The sequence below is a fragment of the Paroedura picta genome, chromosome 3 (assembly GCF_049243985.1).
Source record: "Paroedura picta isolate Pp20150507F chromosome 3, Ppicta_v3.0, whole genome shotgun sequence".
NCBI lineage: Eukaryota > Metazoa > Chordata > Lepidosauria > Squamata > Gekkonidae > Paroedura > Paroedura picta.
Genome location: NC_135371.1, coordinates 48747056 through 48753543, shown reverse-complemented (window position 1 = coordinate 48753543; position 6488 = coordinate 48747056). Strand labels below are relative to the sequence as shown.

General features: G+C 42.1%; 1 long non-coding RNA gene across 1 annotated transcript in view; it reads right to left on the bottom strand.

Annotated features, from left to right (window-relative positions):
* Positions 1 to 5067: 5067 nt before the first annotated feature.
* LOC143831101 (uncharacterized) overlaps positions 5068 to 6488 on the bottom strand; it is a 32505-nt gene continuing 31084 nt past the window's right edge. Inside the window, exon 5 of the long non-coding RNA XR_013228714.1 lies at positions 5068 to 6124. This is a non-coding gene — a long non-coding RNA (uncharacterized LOC143831101). The remainder of the gene's footprint in view (positions 6125 to 6488) is intronic.

The following is a 6488-nucleotide window of genomic DNA, read 5'->3' as shown; positions in this document are numbered from 1 at the left end:
CAAGGGAGTTGGAGGCAATAGACAAGGCGCTGCTTGTCGAGTTAGCTGACTAACTTTTTAAAGGCTGATCACTAAAAGGATGTCTTCTCACTTTATGACCCGAAAGTCACAGCATTATGTTAGGGTTTAGGTAGCAATGGCATCATCAGTCTGTACCAGAGTTTCAGTCCAGTCTGGATTCTGACTCTTTTAAGTCACTAACAGAAATAATAACTCCTGAAGCAGAAAATCTTGTTCTTTTCACTTCATTAGTAAACTGCCATCTCTTTGGTGCTACATAAAATAAGTTACTTCCTCCCAAAGGGAAAAATCAGAATTCTACTGTAAAATTTTGTTTTCTTACAACTGCAAATTAGACACGAGAGAACAGGAGCATGTTATAATTTATCATATCAGAACTTTGCTTGTTCTTTAAGGCAAGGCAAACTGAGAGAGCATGGAGACCTAGTCACTCTTGCCACACAAGGAATAATTTGTAGTACTTGTGGATTTTTACATGCACCAAAGGGTCCCAGGATTTGGATCAACATTGACTTTAATAGTACTTTCCTAAAGTAAATGAGCTGTGGATTGCAACCCTTATTATTCCTGTACAGTTCCAACCCCAGCTTTACCCTATGGCAACCCTACAGGGTTTTTATGACTCCCAGGTGGCCATTGCTGCCTTAGGCTGGTCAGAGTGCACTATGAAGTCTGAGAGTTGAAATCAGGTCTCCATAATGCAAGTGGGCCTACAAATACTTCAGTTGACTGCGTCCACCATAAATATTTCATGGGATATGTCAGGAACCATCTGGAGATTGCCAGGATGCCAGCCAAAGATATCTGAAATGAATGTTAACTTAATCATGCCATTCGTTTATATTCATGCTATTTCTAGAATGCAGGTGCTCTACAGAGGAAAAAGGAAACATTTGGAACATGCTTCTGGGATAACTGAAAAAAATTTTTAATACAGTGATCAAAACACTTCTTCCTAATTAAACCTTATTCAGCTGTTACAGTTGTAAAACAGAATCGTTTTCAGAACACTATTATCAATTCATCTTGCTTTTACATGCCATAGAATACTTGAAAGAGGGGATTTGTGTCATCTAACAAGGTATAAAGAGAGGTAAAAAATAAAATAGCAATTGGATGATCCAAGAAGAACAGTTGGTTAATACCCTGATTTTCTCTACCAGAAAGAGTCTCAAAGTGGCTCACCGTCCCTTCCTCTCCTCACAACAGGCACCATGTGAGCCGAGAGAGCTCTAACTGTGACTGATCCAAAGTCATCCATCTGGCTTCATGTAGAGGAGTGGGGAAACCATGTTGGCGTATGTGGTATCTGTCCAATCTAAAAGGAGGCATTATCAGGAATTCTTATTTCTCACATTTGTGAGAAAGTCTTCTGTCTCTCTCCTAAGCAGTTTCTTGTACAGAAGTGAAATGCCTGGTTGGAAAGAAAGCGAAAGAGCACTTAGTCCTGACAAGGCAATTTTATATTGTATAGTATTTAAAACATTAATGCAGGGAACTGATTTTGTGTTTATATGTCAACATGACCCAAAAGATCCTGAAAACACATGCGTGAAAAAATACCTTTTTTCTTTGGAGGTTTGAGCTGAGCAAAATTTTCATTTTGTGTGTGTGTGTGTGTGTTTTTTTTAATTCTCTGAGCAGAGAACAGGCAGGAGAGAGGAAGATACTTAGGGCCATTCCGTAAAACTTAAATGTAGCCGAAGTCTTACCTTTTGTAAACTCTATTAATTTAATGTTCCGCATGACGTCGTAAACAAACCACAAAACTCCCACCAAACTCCAGCAACAATCGGAATTTTATAGCGCTTAGGAATGCTAAGAAAAGTGGATTCCCAAAAGTGGATACACTTCTGAGCACAAGCCGCAACACATCAACGAAAGACATGTGCATTCTCAAAATAGCAGTAGAAAGAATGTCCCTGCTTAGCTCTCGCCCCTGAGCTTCCAGAGATGCGATCGCCATTTCCCCCCCCCCTTAAACTGGCGAAAGCAACGAATAAGCAAGTCCCTCCACAGAAGTGCTTAACAGTAAAACAAAGCTCCCTTCTGCAATTGTCTTTAAGTTTTCAAGCACAATACAGCCCCCTGTTTGACACTGCCCGTAATTTCGGCTAGAAATTGCACCCATTAAGGGGGGAAAATTTATTTTACTTGAAGAGCGTGTAAACGATTAAGCGCCAGCTCCTACGCCAGCGAAAAAAGGTCTTTCTGAGACACTGAATGAACAAATATTCGTTGCTAGTAGTGTTTTGGGGTTTTTAAAATACTATTTTTAAAGGGAAAGGGCTTTTCGGGAGCATGAACACAACAGTTCATTGGCTGTTCTGTTGGATTGACAGCCAGGGGTGAGAAGAAGCATGGGAAAATATTGCCTCCTTTGTTGCGATTCCGGCGAGATCGGAAACCTGTGGGGAATGAATAGACCGCTACTGGGACTTCAATATTCTGCTAGAATTGAAGGTGTGTGGAATGATGAAATTCCACTATTAAATATAGACTTTCTGCATAATGCAAACATTTAGCAACATTGGTCATTGTGCAGAATGGCCCTTAAATTATTTTCTGGCTTACCTCAGCCAGCTAATAGGTCTAGCAAGAGACAATGGGATGGTGAAACTCTCCCCCCCTTCTCCAAGCAGGGAATTGAGATTTGGAGGTTTTAAGGATTTCAGGAAACTCCTGGACACTTCAGGAAAAGCCCCTTTGACCCAGCCTGACCAGGTCAATGGGTGGAGAAAGAGAAATGATAAAATTCCTGGGAACAAGGAGGAAGCTCTCTTTGGTACAGAGCCCATCAAAGCAAGCAGAGCTCTTAACTGAGGTTTGGAGGACATTGCCATGTGCTGGACTGCACACCTGAAGTAGGATTGATGGCAATGGAACTCCTGAGCCTCCGGGGAGGGCGGTATATAAGTATGATAAATAAATAAATAAACTTCTGTAAAAATCTGTAACTTTCTAAGCCTGCCTTATATTTAACAACTGATAGGACATGTATAGAGGGAGGGACAAAGGAATTGTGTTTTAACCTTTTCTTTTGAATTCCTTGATTTGGTGCTGTGCTAGAAGTATGCTTGTGAACATTTTCTTTTTAATAAATAATTTGTTACTTTTGATTTGGTAGTAGATCTCTGTACCACGTAGACTTTCACTGTCTTGGGCACAGCATTTTAAAAGGAGCATCAGAAAGAAGAGGAGAGCAGTCCGTTGGCAAGTGGCTACAACCCCTAGTGGCACACTAACCAATAAGGTGTTCCTATGGAAACCAGACTCTGTATAGCAGGAGATATGGAGACTAGGTTTGGAAGTGAAGTTAGGAGTCCTGACTCTCCCAGTGGGCATTTTCTACAAAGGTCATGTAGTGGCAGTGGTTGAACAGAGACAAAAGCCCCTCCAGGTGTTGTAAAGACTCAGTAAGGTGGAATGCACAGGGCCTGCAGGCCGGGGTAGGACCATTCTACCAAAACATGTATGCAATTCAATGACTATACCATGACTATACCATGTATTTTTTCTGACAGTTTTATGATATTCCACAAGGGTTTATGAGTAGGTTCTTGGGTGTGTGTGGCAGAAGATGGCACCTCCTAAAAACAAAAAAAAGTCAAGCCTAGCCAACTGCATGGAGTTGACTGCGCAGCACTTGAAATTTGTAATCTCTATAATACAGAGGTTTGAAGTGACTCCATCAGCTTCTTTCAGTATCTTGATAATTCTGAACTGCCCAATGACGACTGCTGCTTCTCCCTTCCTGGTGTTCCTGGACTTTTGTTACCATCATAATTTCAGTCAAATGCATCTTTATTTTAAATGCCTTTAAATAGTATGGAAGTGAATGTGCAAGTGTCCTTTAAGGATGCCTACCTGGTACATTAAATGGCAGCAGTAATGGATGCAGAAGGAACAAGGCATTGTGACGGGGTCAGATGGAAAGATCTAAACTCCTGGCCAGTTTTTTTTAAGGATCAGGAATTTGGATTCTGATTTGCCCAGTATGGGACTATTTCTGTCTAATCAAAATGGTGTATATAACCTCCATAGTTAATACTTTAGGGCGGAACACAGATTTAATGTGTTACAAAAATATTAACTTGCTGTAATAATACTGATTAACATTTTGTACCTATTAGTATTTATCTTCTCTGGGGACTTTCCTTGGAAAATGCTATGTGAACACTGTATCCTTTAGTGATGGCTGCTGCAGGCTACATCTTAATTCTGTACAATAAGCTACTTCTGCTTAGAATTAGTAGACTCTGTTCATAGACTGCTATCAATAGCTTTATGAGGGTGATTATTAGCTCTAACTGTCCACCAAATACTATTAGGTTGCCACTTGCCTTGGCCATTCCGAGGGGTGAGCGGGACGTGCAGTGCGCAGCTGGCCGTGGGCTTCGGGAACGGCTGCAGGAGAGAAACGGTGCAGAAGAGGATGGCTGGATCCCCCAGGGCCATCCCGGCAAGGTGGGCTTGGGCCAAGCCAGGCGGGACTCATCCTGGTGGGCAGAGGGACGCACCCACGCCTCCCCCCTGCATGTGATGCAGCACTGGCTTAGATGGGCGTGTCCCACTTTTCTTAATAGCTGGTCACCTTATGATAGCTTATTGTTTTGACAATGAGGACTCATTTGCCTTTCTAGCCACCAACCATTTCCTAAATTTTCTGCCTACTTTCACAGAGACAATGTAAAAAATTGCTGAAGGACACATTTTATAGAGGTAGAAACCATTTCTTTTAAGCAACACAAGCCATGCAACAGAGAAAAACTAAGAAGCTAGCTTTCTATCTAATGAATCAACATCTTGCCATTAGATGGCACATTTTAAAGTCTGAAAATCAAAGAAGGAGACTTAAATGTTCTCTACATCAGCGGTCCCCAACCCCCGGTCTGGACACCGGTCCCAGTCCGTAGATCAGTCGGTACTGGGCCGCAGCTCCTCCTTATCCTCCTCCCCAGCTGCTGCCCTGCCACTCTGCCACCAGTTGTTAGTAGTAGTAGTAGTAGTAGTAGTAGTTGTAGTAGTAGTAGTAGTAGTTGTAGTAGTAGTAGTAGTAGTAGTAGTAGTAGTAGTAGTAGTATAACTTACCCCATTAAAATTCCCATTAAAACATCAAACTACTAACATGACGGCTAAAAATCCCATCCCTCCTCCAATTATCTAAGAGGTGAAGAGGAAAGAATGGGGGAGTAGCGTACACTCCGACTCCTGGGGGGGGAAGCGATGTCCCTGATTTGCTGACCCGAGCCTCAACCATAGACCTGGTGGAAGAGCTCCGTTTTATAGGTCCTGAGGAAAGCTGACAAATCCCGCAGGGCCGCAGCTCACCCGGGAGCTCATTCCACCAGGTAGGGCCAGGACCGAAAAGGCCCTGGCCCTGGTTGAGGCTAGGCGTGCTTCCTTCGGGCCGGGGACGACCAACAGGTTCTCACCCACAGAGCGTAAGGCCCTGCGGGGGGGGGGCAAAGTTCACCTTTGTTGCTCTCCAGTGGCCACTGCTTCCCCTCTCCCATCCCATGGGCTGCAAGTTTCCAAGAAGAGTGAATTGTTGCATTCTTGACTTTAACCTTGAATATTACTGACGTCTGCCAGCTGGAAAAGGCCTATTAGTATTCATGTTAACCCTTGAAAGGAAACAGAGGTGCTTTGCCTCACAGTGACACTCTTAGGGGTTTACAAAAATCCTGTTATCTCTGTCTTTGAACAAGCAATGTGAATTTCTTCAAATATTTTTTCTCTTGATGAAAAGAGTGTCTGACTAAAGTGCTCTAGAGAGCTTCTCCTAGGTTTGACACTGTCATCGTGGCTTGTGATAAATTAGGATTGTGCTTGAACCCAAAGGCTGGCAAATTAACAGTTAATTAGGTGATGATAAATAACAGTCACCTAGGTTCTCTGACTTAGCCTGTTTCCAGCATTGGTCTTCCTCTCGTATCTTGAAACGGCAAGTGTTTATGTGCTTGTAACAAGTGCCTGAGAGGGCTGTTACGTCTGCAGTTTGTCACACAGCAAGATTCTTCAATCATGTTCACCTCCCACTGTACTTTTCCTAATATGTTTGCTGGTCTTTATCAAACAGAGCCACTTCAGCCGTATCTATCTTAAGATAAAGAAACATGGCAGCTTTCAAAAGGAGTATAAAGTCAGGAAATGTGTATTTCTCAGCAGACATTTGCTGGCTCTTTTAAAACTTAAAAAAATACATTTTGAAATATTTTTTCTTAGCTTCTGTCCATTTATCCCAGATTTTAATGTCAGACATTCTGGCACAATCCTCCTTAATTTGAAAAAACCTCACTATACTCAGCAGGTGCTGAATCAAAAAGTACCTGAGTAGTCTTTGTGAAAGATGTCAGTAATCTATTGTAGAACTTCAGACTTTCACCATGCCAAATTGTTTTTGCAAATGCTTAAATTGCAAGATAATAATGAAATAAATTCCCCACAAGATGTTTTGCTTACAA